Source organism: Dreissena polymorpha, chromosome 7, assembly GCF_020536995.1.
Source record: "Dreissena polymorpha isolate Duluth1 chromosome 7, UMN_Dpol_1.0, whole genome shotgun sequence".
Lineage (NCBI taxonomy): Eukaryota > Metazoa > Mollusca > Bivalvia > Myida > Dreissenidae > Dreissena > Dreissena polymorpha.
The window spans coordinates 83,835,297-83,862,970 of NC_068361.1; the positions used below are offsets into that span (position 1 = coordinate 83,835,297).

Below are 27,674 nucleotides of genomic sequence, written 5' to 3' on the forward strand. Positions count from 1 at the left end.
CAATCAGAACTCTTGTTATATTTGCCTTTTGGTGCGAAACTGGTTTGTTTGGAAAAAATGGCTGCTGCCATGATGGTGCCTTTTTCACATCTTCTGCAAGTTTATGTGACGACCTGTTTAAAGTTTAACATTGACACGCGGTAAGTGCTTTATATTTTGGCTGCAAACTAGTCGATCAAAAAATTGTTGCCATTCGCTTAATAAGAAAATCGATCATAAATGTCTAACGGCTGTTAAAACTTTTGCGAAAATCACGACGATGACTGATAAGAATTGCTCAATGGGTGCGCAAGTGTAGGTTCTCTGTTTCTATCGATTTATTTTCTTAATGATTCTTAATAATTGCTTCCGTCACAGGTGCCGATTGCCTGTGATTGTGCCTTTCTGGTTAAGGTTCATGGGGGGGATAAAATTCATTAAAACTTCGCTTTGGTTTTTCTTCATTGAATGTGGTACAATATGGTCAAACTATATATCATTTTAAAGCTAAAGACGGATAGAATAACATAAACACATTTTTGACATTCAATATTTGTGTGCTTTATTCGTATTTTGGTTTAAAACCAATACTTTTTTTACACTAATTTACAAAATCTCAATCTAAAGTTAGGAATGATATGCACTACCTTAAGTTGAATAAATACAAAGCTATATACATATACAAGGTCAAGTTAGCAACATTTCACAGAAAATTATTGTCATAAAACAACAAATGAGTTTTTATTCAACTGCCTTTTTTGGATAAATATCCTAAACATAGTTCTAAAAATAACTACAGAGGCGTATTTAGGTGGGGGGCTAGGGGGCTAAAGCCCCCCCAGCTGGCTGGCTAGACACGATTTTTAATAAAAATGAGCCCCTTACAGTTTCAATCCACTTGTGTATTTCCTGTCATATGTCCCTAATTAAGCCATAAACAGCTGTCGATTTGTGTGATTAGCCCCCAGGCATGTGTACAGACGATCTAACCTTCGTCAGCTTAAGTGCACGCTTCATTGACTGTAAGTAATAAACTGTGCTATTTGATTGGCTGAAGAAGACACATTCATCCATACATTTAGCTATAGATAAATGTTTACAAATGGCAGCAATTAAAGAGTTTAGACGAACGCAATGGACATTCATAATTATTTTTTCGGTAATTTCTTTGATGAATTTAATTGGTATTAGCTCTTTAGAGTGATAATCCTTTTGAGTAACAAGTTATTGCCAGTGAAATTCAACTGTACACTTAATGAATGGCAATTATTTTTTATTTTATTTTATTTTTTTTTTTAAATCAGGCTTACTGCTTTGATGTTCATCCATAGTTTTTAAAATTAAAAAAGACTCAAAAATGAAGAATTACTTTGCTATATGAAACTAAATCATTTTCTTAAAGCGTGACAACATCGAGGCAGCAACAACCGAATTAAACTACACAAGAAACCTAACGACTCCCTTTGTTGACACTTTTGTGAACGAAATGGACACCAAATTCAGTGATTTGCAGACTAAGGCAGTCATGGGATTGAAGTTTATAACTGAACAAATGTGCTCCTCTCCTATCAGTGCTAGTGACCTTGAATGGTTCAATGATGATCTCCCTTCCCCTCAGTCCCTCCCTGCTGAGTTGCACTTTATATGGAAGGCTAGGTGGAAAGGTGTACCCAACCCACCTACTACCCTTCAGGGCTCTGTTGCACATTGTGATTCCCAGCTGTACCCCATCATTTACACTGTTTTGTCCATATCATGTGTGTTCCCAACTTCCCTGTCACATCATGCGAGTGTGAAAGGAGTATCAGTGCCCAAGGACTTGTTAAGACAAAACTAAGATCATCAATGGGTCAGGACAGGTTGTCCGCTGTGTGCCTGCTTTCCATTCATAGGGACATGGACATAAACATTTTAATGTTGTACCTAAGTTGACCTAGTAGGATATCCAACAAGGTTAAATAAGAGGTCCACCCATCTAACTCTGTTAAAAAAGTTATGGATACAGATAATGTCTCCCACCACTTTAGTGGTTTGAGAGACATTTGATTTACCCCTGTGTGTCTGTCTGTCCGTGTGTCTGTCACACTTGATGTGTGAACTCAAGCTCTTATTTGTTTTACATGCACTTTTATCATGAAAATGCTGATTAGATAGCAGGAAATCGCATCATTTCAAGGTGCCATTAAAAAAAAAATCGACGACGGAAGGGGACACCCCTCCCCCACCCTCCCCTGTTGAGCCCCCCCTCTTAAAACTTTCTGGATACGCCTCTGAACTAAAACGTAACTACTTTTTAACAATCCAGGTATGGTGGATAATAAGAGTCACAATTCTATTTCAAAGGCTTAACAATTTTGTTATTTACCTCTCAACCAAATTGCAAATTTTAAACCATCTCAAATTGAAATAGATTGCAGACGACATATAAAATTGTAAAGGAATATAAAGAAATTGGCAAAACGATTGATTTTATATTTCGATTCCTTCTACCCATTTGAAAGCGTGGCCATCGCTGTGATCCGTAGAAAAACGTGCAAAACAAATCGGTCGAAACCACGTGCAGTGGTGAAAAAACCGGGTATGTGTATACACATACCTGAGATAACACATGCTTATTTTGACAGTTTGGTGGCAACTTGTAAAACAACTATTAACATTAATCAGCAAGAGATCGCACTAAATAACAGAAATGACCGCGTAGAGATATCATCACTTACCCTATTTGAAATAGTTTCCAGCTGAAAATTGTCCCCCACACGTCTTTTTAGTTAATTTGTATTGTTTTTCTGGAGCCGAAGTGCATCTCACAGAATATCCAACCAACTTCCGTTGTTTTCACTTTCGTTATTAAAAACTCCGTTTAAAAGAATTATTACTACTTTTAGATTGTTAAAGCGATGTATTATTATATATTATCAATAGAATAGTATACCGTGATGAATTGAACGGAGTAATCTAGATCTTTCTGTCAGTCTGTAAGCGTACTATTTTATGCGCAATAATAAAGTATATGTGATTCGACAACGATTGTAAACATTGGTGAAATACTTCTTACATAGTTATTCTTTTGAGTGTTTATGAGGTCTGATCGTGCAGTTTGCAAACATCAACGGAAAGATTACAATCCAATGCATTTGTCATCGTCAACCGTATGGAATGTCAATTAGGCGATGAGTGAGTTTTTAGCATGTTTCTTTCTATTTTATTAATTTAAAAATGGCTGCCCCCATGGTGATGAAATGACATGTGTTCGAGTTTTGATATTTCTAGATATGCAAACTTTTTTTACTATTTAAGCGTAACTTGCCCTCGTCAATGTCGATATCATTCACTAGTTATATAATTTTCCGCCGAAATACGTGGAATAAACATGATTCAGATTTTTGAAAACAATGTATATTTTAGTGTTAAAATCTCTTTGTATTTTGATTGATTTTGTGGATGTTATGAAACGTTGATGTACAAAATTGGTAGCAGTTTGAAGGAAAAACATCCATTAAAGCATATATGTATACATTATCAATGTGGCACTCTTCCTTTAGTCAAATTTGAGTTCAATGCTAGGGGTCCCACATTTTTCAAAATGAAGCCTCTACATGAACCTTAACATTGTTTACGTTTCTCGTTCTCCCCATACATGTCCTAACTTTTACAATTATCCAAAATATCATGTCTGTTAACCAGTTCTCAGTGCCCCAGATAAGCTGCGTATCTGCGTCTTTCACCCTATTAAAATGTTTAAAAATGCAAAGAAATACAATATCATGAGTATTGAAAACGCAACCAATTTGACTTTTACGCAAATTCGTCAAATTAACGATACAAAACTTCGATTAAAAATGATTTGCTCATTTTAGGTATTTTCTCTTTGGAATTATTATCGTAACGCGGTGACGCTTACATTCAGCAAGCTCAGCAAACGGTCATAGTTATTCAAACGCTATGCGTTTTCAATCTGACCTAATTCGTCGCCCATTGTGCATGTATTTGTAAAGCGTCTGTACTTTCAGTTTCTATTACAATGCGAAATAAAAATAGCTAAGAGAGGTCGAAAGACGTCCGAGAATGTTGCGCCAAAATATCAGCCGATCGCAAACTTTTTTGAATCAAGAAAGCAAGAGCCAATAAGTGCCGAATCATTCGTGTTATCGATTTTGTTAGAAACTGTGTATACAGCAGTTGAGTTGACATCCAAAAAACATGATGGAAAGTCTGTGACTTAACAAACCTGTCAAAAGTATAAAAAGGCATGTCATTGGTTAGAAATTGTCGACATTTTTTAAAGTTTATATCATGGACAGTTTAAAGGATTAAAGATATTAGGAAACATCAGTTTATTAAAATTTATGATGATAGTTTACAGTTCTATTGAATCAATACAAGTGTGCAGCGTCAACGGAAGTAAATCAGCAATTATTTTAAGGTATGCATTTTTATTACTCATTTCACTCTATATGAAGAATGAAATCACCCTATTTTTCAAAATCAATGGTTGAAAACCCTATTTCCCAAATAATTATCTGGGGCACTGAGTTCTCGAGGACTTTTCTCAATTTCAATGTAAATTATTTTTCACCGAGGCCAATTAGCTTGTTCAAAGCTAACAACAGGTAAAATGTGAGTTGTGTCTGAATTACAAGTTGTTTATTTTTTCATAATTGAAATGTTTACAATTTACTATTTATTGAATAACTTGGCAGTGGATAATTAAGTTCTGGGATGTTATTTTCAGCTCTGAACTGCGAAAAAATTGCATAATAATAACATTGGTGGCACTATAATGAGTTACCTTTCATCTGTCCTTCCATTTAAATGTCCCTAAAGCAGACTTCCCAAACTTTGCAGAAAGAGTTTAGGCATTGTTTTACACACTCATTTTAATCATGGCATGCTATTGTACAACATGTCTTGACGGAAATAATTTCGATAAAAAATATTTGCAGGAAATAATTTTTCCATTGCGAATCGTTTGTATCTTTTTATCTTTATTCTGAAATGCCCCTCTTAAGAATAATGTCATGTATAGCTGGTTTAGAATTAAGGATGATGATATGTCCTAACAGCATTTTGTCATGTCATTTACTGTACTTCTTAACCTACATGTATTTGAATATTCAGTCCCCATATAACTACGCCCATATGTTGTGGACATTTTCATACAAGAATACAAACAGGAATATGTATTGGAGTTTGCTGTATAAATTGACAGTCAATCGGAGGGTAACAGGTTTATTTTTAACCAGATGTGAGGAACTAAACGCAATTTGCAGGGAAAAAAATATATCCCTTAATACCACTTAAGTATATTTGCATCAAAGGAGCTCTGGTGTCGTGAGGTTGAAGAAACTAGTGTTGAATCTAAAACATTAAGCATCATGAACTCAAAAGTGAGAAGCCAAGTCAGACACCGCTAAATGTAAAAAAATCTGTCAGATGTTTGGTCTGACAGGCTAGGAAATTCTGTCAGACTGAAGGATAATTTTTGGATTCTACTTATTAGCATACCTGATAATAGCATATTTATGTTATTAGCATATAGAATGTCAAAGCACAGATTAATTCTTATATTTTAATGTATTTTTCTTCTATTAATAGCATAATTTTTAACCCCAATATTCAGAATTCACTTAAAGTCTTTATAGCATATAGAACATTCTCAGAATGCCAAGAAAATATGCTTTAAATCTGCTAAAAAATGCTCAAATGCAAATGCAAATACCTTAGAATACAATTCCATTTGATAAATAGTTATCTTAAACATCAATCATATACAATGTTGCATTTACATTTCACTTTGACGATCAATTATTAACAGATTTGACTTATTGTATGCCCCCAGTTGCTATATTTATGCTAAAATGTGTGTTCCTGTTAATAGCATATTCCTGTTATTAGCATAATTTTTGCTGACATGGTATGCTCAGAACAGGAATCCACTGTAGCAACATATTAATCAGGTATTATGGTTTGAATCCGTGAACTATTATTTTTAATGGTGAAAGAAATTCTCCATTGCGCGTTTTCAAAAATTCCTAATCAAGCTTGGTAAAAGAACACACAGAATAGCAAATTTATTACAGCGCCAAGTTCCGGGTAAAAATGATTGATATTTTTTATATTCCGTAAAGACAAATGCCGCATCATATCCTATGGGTGATTTAAAAAATAATGAAGCCTAAATAAAACATGCATTTATTTTCATACCATTAAGCATGTTTGAGTTCTTTTTCTATCTTACAGAAGTGTTTCCATGTGATTAACTTAAATGTGAAAATTCTTCTCAATAACTTGCTTCATTAACAAAATATATTGAACAATATCCTTAAAATTGCCCCAAGTGTACTGGTTTTGCGTGACATTTTTTGTAAAAGGCAATTTTCAATTTTATACTTCAATAAAACTTTCAGAAATATAAGGTATTGCCAGATTTGTTTGTTTTGGATTAAGCTTCAACACCTTGTTTCGGAGGCATTTTTTCTGTATTATATATGACTAAGTTACACAAAGTTAAAGCAGGTTTTCATCCGGGGATTCGAGAAAATATCATAACACATTCTATTTAAAAGGTAGATTCTAATTAGTTTGTATTATACATCAGCGGCTCGACTAGAGCCAATCAAAAGACTTGCTGGAGTCTTCAAGCCTCATTCGGTTAATTTAACTCAGCGTTCATTGCTACACTTTTGACTCATACACAAGATGGTTTATCGTGATTCGCGTATGCGGTAATGGATACACTTCAGCAATGCGTCCGAGTGGACGCACATATTTCAAAACGATGCGTCTATTTCGATATTAATTTGTGCGTCATAGACGCGAGACGCACATGTAGATTATACCCTGGAATAACTAAATCAACAAAAGGTTACCAGACAACAACTTTTGAATGACCCACGTACATTTGTTCAAAACACATTAAATTAAAAATTAATATTTATTATAATGTGATACATTGTAATGGTTTAATTATACTCTTAGCATTGAAGTGCAATTTTATGCCTGGGACTTCCAAAATTTAATGCTTACAAATGGCTAACATGAGAAGGCTGAACTCCAAGGTCAAAGTCGCACTTACAGGTCAATAGTCAAATATGGCTATTAACAGGTTGTGTTTGACATAAGCGTAGTTTTGCGGCAAAAGTGGAATGTGGGGGCAACTGTGCCTTATGAACACGTCTTTTTTTTTTAGGTCTATCATATTTTTCTTTTACTAAGTTCATGCCTTCTATCAGGTAAATTTGTGTCCGTGAACTCATATGAGCTCTTAAGGGCCATCATGGCCCGCTTGTTATGTTAAATAGCTACTTTATTTCAAAAATCTGTAAAATTGATAATTTTTAAATGTGTGAAAACAACACAGACTTCAATTGGTATTAGTCTAATTAAGTCTACAACAAACATTTGACATTTTGCAATACATGTATAGCAAAACCATAATTTATATTTAATGAAATTTTATATAATACAGTTTAGAAAATGTCAATATGTGTGTCACACAAATAATAGAACATACATTATGCCACAGTGGATGATTGGTGTTTGAGACGCAGTTTGTAGTTAGGAAGACGCGCAAAAGCAACTCACAAAGTGTTGATTATTTTAGTGTTTATTTTCATAAAGTACTCAATTAACAGCAATAATAACAATTATCTTTAGATAACACAGTTCTGACACACAGTATTAATTGTTTAGTTAAATTAATGTTTGTTTAGAAGCAATGTTTTCTTGTTACGTTTAATGCAATTTATATATGTATCACAGAATAACACAAAGTCAAGTAAACAAGGACTTGACACATTTTTATCCCCCGCCAAAGGCGGAGGGATATAGTTTTGGTGTTGTCCGTCAGTCTGTCAGTCTGTCATCTGTTAGTCTGTCCATCACAAACTTTTCAGGTCTATATCTCAGAAACTATAATTATAAGAATTTGCATCATGAAACTTAATGAATTTATAGATATCAATGAGGAGAAGTGCCGTGTAGAAGAACCATAACCCTACACTTTCTTAAATAAGGGTTATTGCTCTTTGTTGTTTTTGTATGATGTAACTTTTCAGGGCTATATCTCAGACACGATACAAGATTTCAACATGAAACTTCATGGGCGTATAGATATTAATAAGGAGAAGCTCCATGCACAAGAACCATAACCCTTTACTTTCTTAAATGAGAGTTATTGCCATTTGTTGTTTTTGTATGATGTAACTTTTCAGGGCTATATCTCAGATATGATACAAGTTTTCAACATGAAACTTCATGGGCGTATAGATATTAATAAGGAGAAGCTCCATGCACAAGAACCATACCCCTACACTTTTTTAAATAAGAGATATTGCCCTTTGTTTTTTTTGTATGATGTAACTACAAAAAAGTAAGAAAAGGCACAACCCTACAAATAAGCTTTAATTAAGTTATTCACCCATCAATAAACAAAATTTATTTGGTGGGGGATATCAATTAAACGAATTTTCTTGTTGTTTATATTATAAAAGTGAGGACTTCATATAAAATTTATTTATCAAAATGAAGACTTGCCCTAAATTAGTTGTTTGCAAATAAGAATTTTCCCCAAAAATCTTTATATAATTTAAAGTGAGGACTTAAGACACACAATTCATTTGATGAAAATAAAGACTTGTCCTACAATTTTTTTTTTTGGAAAATAATAATTTTCTCAAATAAATGTGAGAACTTGATACACAATTCATTTGATCAAAATAATACTTTTCCTTCAATTACAATGTAGTTTTTTTTTGTTAAATAAGATTTTTCTCAAAAACATTCTAATCAATCAAAATGAGGACTTTACACAGAACTTATTTTATTATAAAAGTGAGGACTTGACACACAGATTGATTTATCATAAAAGTGAGGACTTAATGCACACTTCATTTTATCAAAATGATGATTTCCCCTTTAATTAGTTTTTTCAAAATAAGATCTTTTTTAAAAAAAGTATTTGCAATCAAAATGAGGACTTTACACAAAACTTATTTTATTATAAAAGTAAGGACTTGACACACATATTGATTTATCATAAAAGTGAGGACTTAATGCACACTTCTTTTTATCAAAATGATGACTTGCCCTTCAATTAGGTTTTTTGAAAATAAGAACTTTCTCAAAAAAATTATTTGCAATCAAAATGAGGACTTTACACAAAACTTATTTTATTATAAAAGTGAGGACTTGACATACAATTGATTTATCATAAAAGTGAGGACTTGATACACACTTCATTTTATCAAAATGATGACTCCAGTTTTTTAAAATAAGAACTTTCTCAAAAAAATTCTTATCAATCAAAATGAGGACTTTACACAAAACTTATTTTATTATAAAAGTGAGGACTTGACATACAATTGATTTATCATAAAAGTGAGGACTTGATACACAATTCATTTTATCAAAATGATGACTTGCCCTTCAATTAGGGTTTTTGAAAATAAGAATTAACCTCCAAAAACTCTTTATTTCATCAAAATGAGTTCTTAACATACAATTCTTGGCAAGCATGTCTTATGAATCATTTCCTGAATACAATAATTAGATGGACACTGGACAGTTATGTAGATTGATGTTGTGATTAAGCTTTCGATTTTGTGATGCAGGAGATGATGCCAATGATTCACCATTAGAAGATATGACGGTAACAGTGGTCCAGAACTTGGCTCAACCAGAGTTCCACCAACATTGCAACATGCACACAACCAGCAAAACATACCAAGGTACTTGGGAGAGAATATATTTGGTGCTCATATTCAACCATTCTTGTAAAACTTCAACGCAGACAAGTTTATGGAAGTTGTGACAAAGGATTGCTCTCTTTCTTGTGAAACAGCTGGTAAGGCTGGTGATGCCCCAGATGCACTAGAAGACATTAATTTTTAGCTTGTCTATTGTATATGAAATATATATAGTGGAGCTATCCTACTCAACCCGGGATCGGCTTCCCGTAAGCGTAAGCGTGCAAATGTTAAAGTTTGCGTACTACCCCAAATATTTCCTATGTCCCTTGACAAATTTCTTAAATATTTTGCATACTTCTTTACCAACATGACCCCAACTTACAAACAAGAGCAGACAACTGTATCAATCATTTTATAAGAATAATGGCCTTTTTTCCACTTAGAATATGCATATTATTAATAACTCTATGTAAAAGTTTGCGAACCACCCCAAATATTTCCTATGTCCCTTGACATATTGCTTTAATATTGTGCATACTTCTTTACCAACATGACTCAAATTTGACCCTGCCTTGGGGGGTCAAAAAATTGAAAATTTGCTTATTATATAAGGCCTATTTTGTGAAAACTTTAAAAATCTTTACATCCATAACCATTGGGCCTAGGGCTACCAAATTTGGTATGTAGTGACATCTAATAGTCCTCTACCAAGTTTGTTCAAATTATGCCCCTGGGGTCAAATCTGACCCTGCCCTGGGGGTGTCAAAAATCGAAAATTTGCTTATATAAGGCCTATTTTGTGCAAACTTTAAAAATCTTCTTGTCCTAACCGTATGGCATAGGGCTACCAAATTTGGTATGTAATGACATCTTATGGTCCTCTACCAAGTTTGTTCAAATTAAGCCCCTGGGATCAAATTTGACCGTTCCCCAGGGGTCACAAAATTGGACATATGCTTATATTGGGCCCATTTTGTGCAAACTATAAAAATCTTCTTGTCCATAACCATTGGACCTATTTCTACTAAATTCGGTAGGTAGTGACATATAATAGTTCTCTACCTAGTTTGTTCAAATTATGCCCCTGGGAACAAATTTGACCTTGCTCCAGGGGTCACAAAAATGAACATATGCTTAAATAAGGCCTATTGTGTGCAAACTTTAAAAATCTTCTTGTTCTTAATTATAGAGCCTAGGGCTACTAAATTTGGTATGTAGTGATATCTAATAGTCCTCTACCAAATTTGTTCAAATTATTTCCCTGGGCTCAAATTTGACCCGGCCCCGGGGGTCACAAAACTGAACATATGACGTTTACCAGTGGAGATTACTGCGGCCGTTTGGCTGTGACCAACAACAACATCAACATCTTGTAAACATGAGATAAAACCCTGTAATTTAGTGCCATTTTAGGTCAGATGGTGACTGCTTACAAAGGCATTGAAGTAAGAACATATGTGTTATGAATGTTTTTCTTACAAACTGAAAAAAGTCGGGTTTTATTTAAATATGTTGAAAGTGACCATATATCTGGATGAAAATATTTTGGATGACATGTTAATTTCATGTCTTTTTTTGTAGTGTTAAAACCAGTTTAATAATATATTATTGATTTTAAAAACACAACTTCCATGAACATAATTATTTCAAGAAAAGTCAATATATGATACTGCAAGGTAAACTCAAACTTTGTATCCAAGAGAAGGTGTTGAAATTAATGAAGTGCAATGTTCTTAACTATCGTATATGCTGCTTTTTAATAACTAATGATTCATTGTTCCATTTGTGAATCATGACTCATGAATTGTGGATATGTTTGTCAATTGCTCAACAATCCATATATATTTCTGACCATTTTATAATTTTCTTAATATAAGTTATGAATTGATCTTAGAAGTCAAATGTATTACTTAATTAAAAACATTTATAAATATAAAGAAATAATCTTTAGATTATCATAATATTCTCAGGCCTGTTGGTCTAAGGGATGTGTGGGTTGATGAGCAATTTCTCCTTTTATCACAATTATTTCTACCCTACCTGATCATTTCCTTCATATTCCATTTTAATTTAATTGACATCTGCAACCTCTTTCAAATTGGGAAAGTCCAAAATGTGTCGTTTGGTAAAGGTTTAAGGCATTTTCATTCCTATGGGTCTTGAGAATCTGTTTCAAATCAAATGCGTAGATTTGATCGTCGGCGTCTTAAAAATATGTGAAATAGAAAGAAAGACAATATCTTTTGGAGAGATAAATGTACCTACGTTATAAGCAAAGGACCTGTGCAACAATTCCCGGGCTTTTAAGTCTGTTTAGTTAACACGCTAGTAACTTTTTCCATTTATAAAAATGCTCACCCTTCCAACTTTAAACCCCCAGTGGGACGAGGGATAGAAAGAGAAAGTCACATGCTTGAGTACATTTCAACCCATGCGCATTGCACGTTTTTTTTCGCAAAGAAAAAACAGTGGAGCGATACAGGGCTATCATGGCCCTCTTGTTTTGAATATACAGTTATTATATATGACTTATTACTTATTAAAGATCTTTGCTAAAAGAATATACAAACAAGACTTAATATCTCGGCTATCAAAACTGATTTATATAGTTATCATTATAGTATTCAGATATTACATACTGATATCCATACACAAATTCTGGCATTCATTTATTTTCCTTGTCTTGACACTTTCTTCCAACAAATAACCACTTACTGTTAGATCAGCAATATTCAGACAGGTAAACTCTATCTAAAACCATGGTAAAGTCTAACCCCATTATTGCAGTTTATGGTTTATGTATAAATATGTGAAGTACATGTATGATTATAAAATTAAGAAATTTAGAAGCACAAGATAATGTATCACTTGTGACCAACCAATAGCTTTACAATAATTTTGCAAAACAGAAATGTACATGGAGTATAAAATTTAACTTAGATTTATTGGAATGTGAAATACATTTTTAAAAGCTGAATAACAGATCTATTAACATATTTCTCTCTGACAATACTAATGGCACAAACTTGACATTGCTTATTTGATGACTTGAATTGATAACACTCTTAAATAATTATAATGGACATGCTATGCCTTAAAAATGTTCTTAGGTCCAATTATGACATTTAAAAATTATTCAGTACCCATGCTTCAATAGCTCGTATAATCAGATTACCCTACCCATTGAATACCTGAACATTGTAATATATTTATAAGATATAATCGCTCCGCAAATTTCTTTGTGTGAGTGTAGTGTCAGGCAATTTGAAAAAGATCTACAATAAATTGAATTTCTTTCATATCATACCTTCCAAATCACTCGAAGCCTTTGACTAGTAATGGCTGCAATATGAGAACCATAGCTGAAACTTTCAATTTAAAATCCACTGGTGATCAGCAATTTAACGAACTTGTTCGAACATTTGGCCATTATTGAGGAGGGCATATTTTAGTCACACCTTACCTCTAATTCTGAGTTCTTGTGTGTGTATGTGTGTGAGTATTCTGTATGAAATTAGTATCATCTCTGTAATTTGTGCATTCCTAGAAGGATTTCAATGTCATTTCATATTTATGCCCCCCTTCGAAGAAGAGGAGGTATATTGCTTTGCACATGTCGGTCGGTCTGTCGGTCTGTCGGTCCGTCCACCAGGTGGTTTCCGGATGATAACTCAAGAATGCTTAGGCCTAGGATCATGAAACTTCATAGGTAGATTGATCATGACTCGCAGATGACCCCTATTGATTTTGAGGTCACTCGGTCATAGGTCAAGGTCACGGTGACCCGAAATAGTAAAATGGTTTCCGGATGATAACTCAAGAAGGCTTATGCCTAGGATCATGAAACTTGATAGGTACATTGATCATGACTGGCAGATGACCCCTATTGATTTTGAGGTCACTAGGTCAAAGGTCAAGGTCACAGTGACTCGAAATAGTAAAGTGGTTTCCCAATGATCACTCAAGAACGCTTATGGCTAGGATCATGAAACTTCATAGGTACATTGATCATGACTCGCAGATGACCCCTATTGATTTTCAGGTCACTAGGTCAAAGGTCAAGGTCAAAGTGACAAAAAACATTTTTACAAAATGGCTGTCACTACAACTGAGAGCCCATATTTTATATTTGCCTGACTACAGTACAGACACAAAAAGCCCGTCAGCAGTGTTCTTTTTTCTCGATGGGTGACACTTCCCGGGGGATGGACACGCTACTTACCGCGTTGTTTGGCCGTCATTCACCTTGTTTCACGATGAAAAGGAGTCGGCAACATGGGAATTGGAAATATGCATTCCGCAAACTAGGATACATTGTAAATAACCGAAATAATAAATATTCGGCCGATGGGGAAATGGCAAAAAATGACTTCGCAAACTGACAATCTGAAATTCAAAATTCAGCAATCCGGTACAAAGATAGCGACGATCACAGCTTCATTGCTTTATTGTCCGTTTCACCAATTTTAGATTTTTAACTGTGTAGAGGTTAAACCACTTTCGACAGCTAATTGGTGTTTATCTGTTGTGTAATGCCAATAAAGTTGTGAAAAACTAAAGAGTCAGTGTTTATTACATGTATTCCCTATCAGAGCTGTATGTGTAAGAAAAATAAATGAAATTATGAAGATGATTTATATACATGCTAACGCAGTGTAACTGTTAACAGATATTCATTTTCATTTTTACCCGTTACGGTTATCAGAAAGTTCCCAGGAAGCACTTTTTTTTCATAATTTGTATGACACAATAAAACATTATTTGTACATGATCGTATTGCATTTAATCTAAATAAAATTTGCTCGTCCAATGAAAGTTGTGTCCCATAATGCATTGTACTCTAATACACTTCTGATGAATGGTGTAGGCCTCAGATTTTGGCTTTTTGAGAAAAAAAACTGTTGAAAACATGCCCCCGGGGTAAATTTTGGCCATGCCCCATAACCCAGGTGAGTGATAAAGGGCATTTTTTCAATCTTGTCTAAAAAAATTCATAAATATAACAATGTTTCATTATAAATTTCTGCTTGAAAAGAGAGAATATGTATTGCTTAAATAAGGTTTATAGTAAATTAAAAACAGCGTTATTACATGTATACCCCTTTAAGCTACTGTAATCCTTTAGTTCAGAAACATTTCAAACAGCTTTATGGGGAACAAAATAATGTTCTATGGTCCAACCAGTTTGTATAATGTTTTAAAACTATTCAATATTCCCCACAGGATTTTGAATAGCTCAACAAATGAGATATTTTACACCTAAAGAAGATTCCTTTGTGTGAAATAGACATGCTCAAATATCCACAAACATTTTTTATGCTCCCCCAAAATTTATTTTGGGGGGAGCATATTGTCGCCGCTTCTTCTGTTCGTCTGTGTGTCCGTCCGTGCACAATTTTTGTCCGGGCTATTTCTCAGCAACTCATGACCGGAATTCAATGAAACTTTATGGGAAGTTTCACTACCAAGAGGAGATGTGCATATTATCAGCGGGTTCTGGTCGGATGATTTTTCACAGAGTTATGGCCCTTTGAAATTTTCCATTAACTGTACATATAGTGCAATTCTTGTCCGGGCTATTTCTCAGCAACTAATGACCGTAATTCAATGAAACTTTATGGGAAGCTTCACTACCAAGAAGAGATGTGCGTATTATTAGCGGGGTCTGGTCGGATGTATATTCACAGAGTTATCGCCCTTTGAAATTTTCTATAAAGCAATTATTGTCCCCCCAACTACTGTGCCCTCAAGACGTTTCCTTTTATCTGAATATATAGTGCAATATTGTGACAAAAAAACCCTTTGGGGAGCATTGATCACCGGTCTCCGACGGTTTCTTGTTTTATTATGTTTCCTTTAAGCTGAATAATGTTCAATATGATATTTAAGCAAATTAGCCAATGGTTTATTTAACCCATTCCAATAAGAATTGGAAACTTATCAACATTTTATTTGTATAACTTTATGTGCAATTTGCATGTCAGATTTTTGTGAATTAGTAGCTTTGATATTGCAATTGTTTAATTACTGTAATTTAAATCATACTTACAAAACCTTTAAAATCAATGCTATTAAGTTTCTATATATGAAGAAGACGACGCAGAAGAAGAGGAAAAGGATGCATTCTACGACGCCTTCAAAGTGTTTCAAAGGACATCCCCCAACACGACATGCTGATGTTGCTCGGCGACTTCAATGCTAAGGTTTGCTGCGACAACAAAGACAAAAAGAGGACCATGGGAAGACATGGAGTGGATGTGATCACCAACAACGGGGAGAGATTAGTCAATTCTGCCAACAGAACGACTTGGTCATAGGAGGGACCCTGTTCGCGCACAAGGAGATCCACAAACTTACATGGACATCACCAGACAGCAGGACCCAGAACCAGATCGACCACATCATCATCACCTACACAAGGTCGATATATCGTATTAAATATATCATGCGTCGCCGCGACTGTCAAGAAAAATATTGTGCGTCGCCGCGACTTTTAAGAAAAATATTGTGGGTCGCCGCGACTGTCAAGAAGGACATCCCCCAACACGACATGCTGATGTTGCTCGGCGACTTCAATGCTAAGGTTTGCTGCGACAACAAAGACAAAAAGAGGACCATGGGAAGACATGGAGTGGATGTGATCACCAACAACAGGGAGAGACTAGTCAATTCTGCCAACAGAACGACTTGGTCATAGGAGGGACCCTGTTCGCGCACAAGGAGATCCACAAACTTACATGGACATCACCAGACAGCAGGACCCAGAACCAGATCGACCACATCATCATCACCTACACAAGGTCGATATATCGAATTAAATATATCATGCGTCGCCGCGACTGTCAAGAAAAATATTGTGCGTCGCCGCGACTTTTAAGAAAAATATCGTGGGTCGCCGCGACTGTCAAGAAAAATATCAAGTATCGCTTCGTGTTTCTAGTTTCGCCCTTGATGAAAGAAGTGCAAGATTATATATGGCACTATCAGGATTCCGTATGTTTTAGTATTTGCTCCTTGTTGTCCTGGGTATTGAACCCTCAGGGCAGGCAAGTCTAGTGGTTATGTTTTAGTATTTGCTTCTTTTTGTCCTGGGTTTTGAACCCCCAGTGCAATTTTTGTTTGTATGCCCCCAGTAGGGTGGAATATGGCAGTTTTACTGTTCGTCCAATTGTCTGTGAAGTGAACTATTTCTAAATTTGTTAAGTGCTTGATTTAAAATATGTAATTACCACTAAATGTAGATGTAAAATGACACAATTTTCAATCGAAGTTATGTAAATGTTCCTGAATTATTTGCACATGCACTAAACCATGGCAGATTTGCAAAGCCTCTGACAAAGCAATAGATGGTTTACGTGGGTAATGTCTTTGACATATCTTTCTTTTCTTTTTTATTTGAGACATCTTCAGAAACAACGATAATTATTTGTAAAAATGGTTGAGTGTATGAGTGCACATTTGTGTGTCTGTTACTGTATGCATGTGTGTGTTCGGGTTTGTACAGACAGTAACTACATCATTCAGCACATCATTCAGCATGCAATTTTAAAATTAATAATTACAAAAGACCATCATTAGGAGGCGGTGTTTAACATGTTACACCTGTCTACCTTACTTAAAGGTCAAGGGCACACTTACAGGTCGAAGGTAAAATTTGTCCAAACTGTTACTTTGTCATTAATGGAGCAATAACTGACAACAAATGTTCACCAGTTTGTGTTAAGACCCATGTTCCCGGCTCAAAGTCAGACTAAAAGGTCAATGGTCAATCCAAACTGGTACTTCAATAGTAATTATGCACTTCTTAAATAACTTGCCAAATGTGTTTAACAGTTACATGTAGAAACCTCTTTCATGTTCCCTTAAAGGTTAAGGTAACACTTAGATGTCAGTTGTCATATTTGAGCATTATACAGCTTGGCGAAACTTAAAAATGGTCACGCATAAGGCATGTCTCCCTAATAATAATTACAGCGTATTATTTTCAGGTTTGCAAAAATGATATATTTTGATGTCAGATAGATCATGTGTTATTGCTAATTTAAACAAATTCATTTCAACATGCAATTTCAGCTAAGTAACCAGTTTATGTGATTTGCATAATAATAGCGTGTTCATGTCAACTTGTCAGTGTTATAGTTTATTGTACGTGTATTTCATATTCCTTTTTATTCACTTGTTTGAGAAATGGCTGAAATAAGGAAACATCAGACTTAATCCAAAGCATAAAGTTGTCCACCAAAAATGGACTGAATACAATTTTACATTTATGCTAACTTAATGGCAGTAATAATCAAAGCACTGAAAGTACTGGTGGATTATTGACATGAAATCTCACAACGTGGCCCTGATTCAAAAGGAAACTAAGTTCATTTAGAAAAACATTCAAGTTTCTGAACCCTGTCTTCGCCACTGCGATGTTTAGTGTGTTACTAGTCTCGGACCAGCTGGTGAAGAACACGTATTTTACTTACGCGCGTTTGCGTGCTGCTGCATACACAGAAGAGGCTTTTGTGGCACGCTCATGTAAATCTTTATTTTGATTTGACCATGTGAGCTAGTTTTTGACCCCACAAGACCCAGATTCGAACTAGTTCAAAGTATCATATGAGGCAAATTGACCAAGTATCATGAAGATTGGATCAAACTTGTGGCATTTACAGTGGGTTATAATATTTTTTAAGATTTGACTCTTAGGCCTAGTTTTTTTTTACCTCATATAACACAGATTTCATAGACAAACATTTTGACCAAGTTTCATAAAGATTGGATTAAAATTGTGCCTCTGTGGTTGTTAGGATTTTCTAAGATTTGACCCGGTGACCGTTAGATAGACTGAACGTTAAAAAATAATTGGGTTTGTCATTTTGTTACTACATATCCTCAAAAAGAAAAGCTTAGCAAGACATTGTGTACATGTTAACCCCGCACTATTTGACAACCTATTCACCGTTAAATAACGGAAATAGCCGATATGATCGGCTATTTCCGTGCATTTTCATATCGGCTATTTCCGTGCATTTTCAATGCGCATGTACTAACATTTTCACAACAATAGGAAAGTATTAAAAAGAGATATACAAACAAAATATCGCCTGTGTGAATCGATTATAGTACATTCGGATACTTTTTCTCGGTAACGGCTTTTATCGTCAAATTGCGTTAACAGAGAGTTAGTTCTGCGGCGTAGACAGAAGTGCTCCGAAGTTTGCAGTAATATGCAAATTAGGCTGAAGATTGGCTACTGTGTATTATTGCCGCAACAATAGGAAAGTATTAAAAAGAGATATACAAACAAAATATCGCCTGTGTGAATCGATTATAGTACATTCGGATACTTTTTCTCGGTAACGGCTTTTATCGTCAAATTGCGTTAACAGAGAGTTAGTTCTGCGGCGTAGACAGAAGTGCTCCGAAGTTTGCAGTAATATGCAAATTAGGCTGAAGATTGGCTACTGTGTATTATTGCCGCTTTGCGTCAATAATCCAAAAAGCTTGATGGGACAGTCAAGGTCACAAAGATGGCTTGGGACAGCTCTGGTTTGTTTACACCCCTTTTCAGTGTTTACATCCTGTATGCCAAGTAATAATTACTTTACCTTATTAGTGCACATAGCTTTTTAAAGGGGTTTATGGAAAGGGGTTTTATCCTCTGTATAACACTTGCTTTTTTCTTAATATTTTGTTATGTATTTCATTTTCATTTTATGTGATTCAATTGAAAGATGGAATTAACAAATTCCAAAGCAGGGTATTTATCATACAAAGAAACATGATATTCCCGTGGTAACTAAATTTACATTTATAATGATATAAAAATTTAACATTTCGTAACCATATCAGCTATAATCTCTTTTCAGTCGAATAAAACTTTACTGCCATGTCATGTGGTGAATTAAAAAATAACATTTTTTTGGTGTTAATATGATACCATTAACAACTCTGTCATATAATTTTGATATCACATACCACATCAATTATGTTAATTCGTTTAGGATAGGTGGATTTATTTCAGTTGGATAGCATATATTCAGGTGTTCAGTAGCCTGGTAGGCGCCTTGTATATCATTAAAAGCGGGATAGCATCATAAAATGTCACATTCAAATGAAATATCACTTTTCACATAGTTTATAGTCACAATGAAACATGTTTGTCTATATTTGTGTATTTGGTATTGCAGGGTATGTTTGTATCACCTGTAGTGATAGCTCTATTCTGTTTACCCTCTGTATACAAAAAACGATCTTGATGAGAAAAGACAGAAACAAACATGTACCGGTATTATTTCTGTAATGCCTTTCTATAATGGACAAAGAAATATTGATATAATACTCTTAATTTTCTTTTTTGTTTGTATTCAGTGTACTAATTGCAAATGCTAAACCAGGAAATATGAATAAAAGTATGTTTTCATATAACCTTGAAACCTGTGTTGAAAAAGAGAATGTTTTTTTTTAATTTAGGACAATTTTTTGGTCTGTGTAGCCCTTATTTCACTAAAATGGACATGTTTTATTTTCAATAATCAGATTTTTCTTGTGATCAGATGGCATAGAAGAGTCGAAAAATTGTTAATAGGTCAAACTAAGGATATCTGAGCTGAGATTCAATTTGTTAACTTATAATATGATTTGAAAAAATCTCAACAAGATGCTATGCAAACTATGTGTAATTTACTGATATTTTAGTCATAAAGCACAGTGTATTAGAATTTATCATACCACCACATTGATATCTGCCTGATAAAACGTTGCATGATATATTTTTAGCTCACTTGAGACTAGAAGCACATGAGGACGCTCCAACCCAACCCTCAAACCATAATCTGGGACAAGACTATACGCACATGAGGACGCTCCATACCAACCCTCAAACCATAATCTGGGACAAGACTAGACGCACATGAGGACGCTCCAACCCAACCCTCAAACCATAATCTGGGACAAGACTATACTCACATGAGGACGCTCCAACCCGACCCTCAAACCATAATCTGGGACAAGACTAGACGCACATGAGGACGCTCCAACCCGACCCTCAAACCATAATCTGGGACAAGACTATACTCACATGAGGACGCTTCAACCCAACCCTCAAACCATAATCTGGGACAAGACTATACGCACATGAGGACGCTCCAACCCAACCCTCAAACCATAATCTGGGACAAGACTATACGCACATGAGGACGCTCCAACCCAACACTCAAACCATAATCTGGGACAAGACTATACGCACATGAGGACGCTCCAACCCAACCCTCAAACCATAATCTGGGACAAGACTATACGCACATGAGGACGCTCCAACCCAACCCTCAAACCATACTCTGGGACAAGACTATACGCACATGCTCTGGGACAAGACTATATGCACATGCTCAAAGCCCAGTTTTCCCAAAACGCGACTCAAATTTTAATGCTTCTCTTACTACATAGAAACCATACAGTGTGAACTTCATTTCAATTTGTAACCCTGATATAGTGATCAGTTATCTCAGCAGTCTCAAACATCTCACTTTTCATTATTCCCCTCAAAATCAGCATTCATATTGGCCGTAAAGAATGTCATAGTGGTATAAAATTGCATAAGCTAAAATTCACCAATCCATACAACTCCATCATCAGACATTCAGTTGCAACCATCCGTTATATATATGAAATTTATGCAACTTTTAATTTATTCAACGTTTTCAAATAAATGAAATTCTTAACATATCATATCTTATTATCCATTCATTTGTAGCCGACCGTCAAATATATATCATACATCAAAACATGATACAAAATATATCAAATTTAAAACGCATTTCTACCGAACAAATGTTAAAACATATTCTAGGTCAATCACATTAAATTAAATATATACCCTACAAACACATAACTTTTGTTTATTATAATTTCTCAAATATCAAACATATTTTTTATAGGTCAATGACACAAAATTTTAACCCATTTATGCCTAGCGTCCTGAAAAAAAGGACTTTGCAAACAGCTTAGACCCAGATGAGACGCCGCATGATGCGGCATCTCATCTGGGTCTGCGCTGTTTGCTTTAAGGAATTTCTGTAAGAAATATTCTAAATATAGAAATAAATATACTAGACATCCCTAATTTTGGAAATAAATTGATCCAATCTAGAAGGATGGGAGAGTCCACTTGGCATAAATGGGTTAATGACTATTTGATTGAGAACATTACATCAACAAATAGCCTTCATCAGCTAACCAAACTGATGCGCTACCCTGTCTAATTGGGGATTAGCATGTGAGAGCATCATATGTCAGCGCTAATTAGATAATTAATCTATTTCCAACCGTAACTAATTTATGTATGAAAGGTCTTGTATTAGCAAGGTGTCCCATCAAGCAAATGACACACTTAAGATCAACCCTTTGCATGCTGGGAAATTTGTCGTCTGCTAAAATGTTGTCTGCTTAATTTCTTAAATAAGCATTTTCTTCGATTTTTTTTCAAAAAATACTATCAAAATAGCAAACAGTTTGGATCCTGGTGAGACGCCACGATCTGTGGCGTCTCATCTGGATCCAAACTGTTTGCAAAGGCCTTCAAAATTTGGTTCCAGCACTGAAAGAGTCAAACAAACCATCAACCACTTTTTCAAAGGTGTATCATGACCCAGCAGAGGTTTGTATAACCCAGCTATGCAGGTTTATGACAATAATACAATGACCCTGTCACAATTTCCATTGAAGTATTGCATTATTGACTCTATCATTACTTTGTATAATGATTGGGTTATGATAGTATAGGTATTGATGTTTGTGTTAATTTGTATGGTATGCCAGTAGTGTAAATGTTGTAGTTTACATTAATCCTTTGCCAGTTTGTTTTCTGTTTTCTTTGGTTGGATTCTTATTGAATGACACTTAATTGTGTGTATTCTTTTACTTGATATCTCATTATTTGGCAAGATTGTATTTCTTATTCTGTGACTGGATTCTTTATTCTTTGACTTGATTTCTCATACAATTTAGCAATTTTGACTGTATTCTGTATTTCATATTCTGTGACTCCTAGCTGGTTTTATTAATCTTTGACTTGATTTCTTATTAAGTGGATTCATTGATTGGATTCCCTATTCTTTCAATGGAATCTAAAATCCGTCCTTTTTGTCTGAATTCCCATATTATTTGACTGGATTATGTATTATTATATGTTTTTTTACTGTCTTACTGAATTTCTTGTTTATGCTATATACTTTATTAATGTACATAGCCGGATTCCTCATTTGTTTTCTTAAATCTGTAAGCTTAGTAGTCTTTGGCTTCATTTCTTATCCTTTGGGTTAATTCTTAGATCATTTTGCTAATTTTATTCTTTGGATTAATTACAATTTGTTTGTAAGGATTCTGTGTTGGCTTCATTTATCTATCACCTTCCATTCTTTGACTTGATAGGTTTCTATGTCTATACTGCACTCTTGGGATGTATTGATATGGCTTGGTTATGTCATCAGCAAACTTAAGATTTGTTTGAACTGGGGTAACATAAACATTTAGTGCCTGTTGATGTTAAAGAAGGATGTCTAATGCTTTATCCTGGCAACTATCAACCAACCACATGCTGTTGTTTCAATCGCTTACTTTCATTTTATGAAAGTCCAATGTTTACTTCATGCATTTACTTCATGTGTGTTGTAAAGTACATTTTTAAAGTACATTTCTTTTAGGATGGAGATAAATTATTTTACCCTTTCCCACTCAGAAGCAAAGTGAAAATGGCTGTGTGCAAACAGCATAAACCAGAACAGCTTGCGAGTAACTCGAGTCACTTGCGGACTGTTCAGGTTTTATGCTGTTTGCTGCTCATCAGTATCTAAGGGATGGAAATGAAGCCTTTAAAACATGAATTCAAAGGTAAAAAATGGCCATAAATGAGCTTGTCCGGGCCATAACAATGTTGTTCATTGTGAGATTTTAAAATCATTTGGCACATTTGTTCACCATTATTGGACGGTGTGTCGCGCGAAAGAATTACGTCGATATCTGCAACGTCAAGTTCACACTGTGAGTTCAAAGGTCAAAAATGGCCATAAATGATCTTGTCCGGGCCATAACTATGTCATTTATTGTGAGATTTTAAAAAAACCTGGTACATTTGTTCACAGTCATTGGACGATGTGTCATGCGAAAGAATTATGTCGATAACTCCAAGGTCTAGGTCACACTTGGAGTTCACAAGTAAAAAAATGGCCATAAATTTGGACGGCATGTCATGCGAAAGAATTCAAGATTTCAAAAGTCGAAATGGCCATAAATGATAATGGCATTATAATTCTAAAAAATCGCCATAAATTTAATTCTCTTGTTTTGTAAAGACAGCATGCAAAATAGTCTGTGTCAATGCGGCACGTGGGGGTATACATCACGTCTGTGACAAAGCTCTAGTTTGCTTAGTAAAGATCTTCATTAACTTTTATTCAACAAAATAATGGGAGAATGTAGAATATAATCATCGTACCTTTCTGTTGGTGCATTGGTTTTTAGAGCCTTGCATTTTCCTTTAATTTATAAAGGTCATGATATTTCAAACTGTGTTATAGAGTCCCACTTTTGTCAAATAACCCTGAAAATTAGGTTAAACAAGAAGATTACTCATATTTTAATTTATTAATGTGTCATATAATGAAATACAGCATTCTCTTTGCTCCATTATATTATTTTGTATAAAAAGTAGTTTTTTTGTGTCTTAATGTGATTGTATATTTATGATGCATAAAACATGAATACTTTTCACTGTCAAACTATCGTTCTTGCAATTTTATTTTCAGAAATAGTATTTTTTGTGAACACTTAATCTAGTGAATATAATGCTTTTCTTATTGCAAACAAATGTTGTTGTTTTTTACGTTATGTATGAATGACTTTTACTTTATTTCCAGACTGCCGAATGTTTGGTCAGGAAAAAGCATCCCACAATGTTGCGACAGGCCCATGTTTCAGTTTATCGAGACTAGTCGTGAAACACAGACTTCTGATTCATGAAGTGCGGCAAACATATCTGTGCGACTCGTTCACTCCACTGTAAAGACCCGCACGGCATTAAAATGGATATCATCCGACGTTTGCAAACGATGGCTGCATGAGGTCTGCGTCTCACAACCTACATCCCAAGATAGCTTTGTGTGTGATGTTTGTATTGCACAATATAGTTGATGTATTTAAACCAGGCTTTAAAAATAAATCAAGGTCAACTACAATTTAAAATTAAAACTAGAAATGGCGCGGCAGAGGCCGACGAGTATCCCCACGCCGCATGTTTGACCCAGGGGCGCCCTAGGTTTGGTAATGGGGCCATGCATAGTCGAGGCTTTGTTGATTCTGGTGGCGGTGAAAATGTTAAAATCGAAGTCCTTAATACAAGAGTAAAATTCACTTGGATTTAGGTCCTCATCCTGCTCTCCTAAAAAATCTAATACTGAATCAACTTCACTGACGTCCATTATGTACATATCATCCTCATTGGAATGAGATGGCTGAACTTGCTCTGTTATAGCCAATCTTCATGCTTCTGCTTTGGAAAAGTTATGTTTTGAGGTTAAATGGTTGACTAAATAGTAGCGTCTCAGAAATTTTATATCGCAATCTTGTACACAACAATGAAAATGTTAAATTTCATGTCTGTCATTGATGTGCCTGTTCAAGAGTCCTTTTTGCTTTAAATTGTTTGTCACATTTTTCACACTTGAACATTTTGAAAGATTTTCATAATGAGTCTAAAAGTGTGATTGAACAAATTGAAAGTTTCAGCCCTTTTATAGATTCTTGAGGCGCTATTCCATGAGTTTCTCATGCTTTTTATGCTTGACTGCATTCTATCTCTTCTCTAAAATACAGGTGTCCCTTTGAACCAATATTTTATAATCCCTTGTATAAACATTAGATGGATGAGCTAAACCATTTCACAGATGAATAAACACAAATAATTGACTACTAAAAACATCTCTGCGCCACTACTGTGTAACTCTATATATGTTTTCAATACACAAGCTTCATTGTTGAATAATTCCTTTGTCCGATGAAAATGCTTGCACTTCTTCTGATTGGGTAGATAACCACTTAATAGATTTCGAAATTTAAACGCGGACCTTAAGTTCAAGGTCAAGGTCACAGGGGTCAAAACTTTTTAATGCGCATGGAAAGGTCTTGTCCAGATACACATGCATACCAAATATGAAAGCAATATCTGAAGGTACACAGTAGGTATGAGCCTTTTTCGAATCGTGTTTGCAGATTTCGAAACCTAAACGCTGGCCTAAAGTTCAAGGTCAAGGTCACAGGGGTCAAAAATTGTATGCGCATGGTAAGGTGTTGTTCAGATACACATGCATAGCAAATATTATACCAATATCTGAAGGGACACAGTAGTTATGAGCCTTTTTCGAATCGCGGTCGCAGATTCAGAAACCTGAACGCTGACCTCAAGTTCAAGGTCAAGGTAGCATGTACAAAATTGTATGCGCATGAAAAGATGTTGTCTAGATACACATACATACCAAATATGACAGCAATATCTGAAGGGACACAGTAGTTATGAGCCTTTTTCGAATCGCGGTCACAGATTTCAAAACCTTAAAACTGGCCCAAAGTTCAAAGTCAAGGTCACAGGGATAAAAAATTTTCATGCGCATGGAAAGGTGTTGTCCAGATACACATGCATACCAAATATAAAAGCAATATCTGAAGGGACACAGTAGTTATGAGCCTTTTTAAAATCGCGGTCGCAGATTTCGAAACCTTAAAACTGACCCCAAGTTCAAGGTCATAGGGGTAAAAAAATTGTGTGCGCATGGATAGGTGTTGTCTAGATATACATACATACCAAATATGAAAGCAATATCTGAAGGGACACAGTAGTTATGAGCCTTTTTCGAATCGCGGTCACAGATTTCGAAACCTTAAAACTGACCCAAAGTTGAAGGTCAAGGGTAAAAAATTGTATGCGAATGGATAGGTGGTGTCTAGATACACATGCATACCAAATATGAAAGCAATATCTGAAGGGACACAGTAGTTATGAGCCTTTTTCGAATCGGGGTCGCAGGAAAATCACTGACCCGGCCCCACCCTGACCCCAATAACTTTTGGCCAAGGGGTCAGATCAAAATTCCGTCGCTGTCACCATCGTATATATGCTTATAGCTACCATGTGTGTAAGTTTCAAGGTTCTAGTGCTAATAGTGTAGGAGATAATAGTGTCCAGGACGGACAGATAGACAGACGGCGGAGCTAAACACAATATCCCCACGCTTTTAAAAAAACATGGGGATAAAAAAAAAGGGTAAAGATGAGTACTAAAATTTTGTGTGTACATGGTTTACCTGCATAAATAGTTTGAAATTGCATATATATTTAAATTTTAGAACAACAAAGTAAATGTTGAAAATGGTTCATGATAGTTCTTTGTATATTGTTAAATCACTCATTTTAGGGCAATTATAATTTTTTGTTTAAAAAGGCAATCTTACTCAACATCTGCGGATTTAAGGTGATACATGTATTGATACTGATTTTAAGTTGATGCCATGTTTTATACAGATAACTTGTATGTACCGATAGTTTTCAATTCATTGCTTTGTAACTGAAATAATGAATTTTTTACCACCTTCCTGTTACTTTTAATTTAGTGTTTTGTGGAAAATGAGATTTTCATGTTAAAAAGTATGCATTATTCAAGATAGATTAAATCAAAGACAACTGTTGATACCTGCACATGGATATTTCATTCCTTATGTGTGTAATTTCCTATCCTTGACATGCATAAGTAATCATGTAAGAAACAATTTGTTTGCAGCTGGTTGTTACTGCATGTGTAATTTCTATTCAAAATGATGGTTTTAATAACATGTGATTCAATGAGAAATGCATTTCTCAACTGAAACATTTCTTAATTTATATATAAATCATATTTACTATATCATGTGCTCATGCATACATGTTGCTTATTGTTGATGTCTTAATAAACCAAGAGTATATTATCAA

General features: G+C 34.9%; 1 long non-coding RNA gene across 2 annotated transcripts; it reads left to right on the forward strand.

Moving 5' to 3' along the window:
• On the forward strand, nt 1–27,674 carry LOC127838294 (uncharacterized). Of its 2 annotated transcripts, none has more exons than XR_008029761.1 (3): nt 1–140; nt 9,591–9,707; nt 24,575–27,674. It is a non-coding gene; the product is annotated as an uncharacterized LOC127838294 (long non-coding RNA). The 2 variants fall into 2 exon arrangements; XR_008029762.1 differs by lacking the exon at nt 1–140 and adding an exon at nt 3,592–4,402.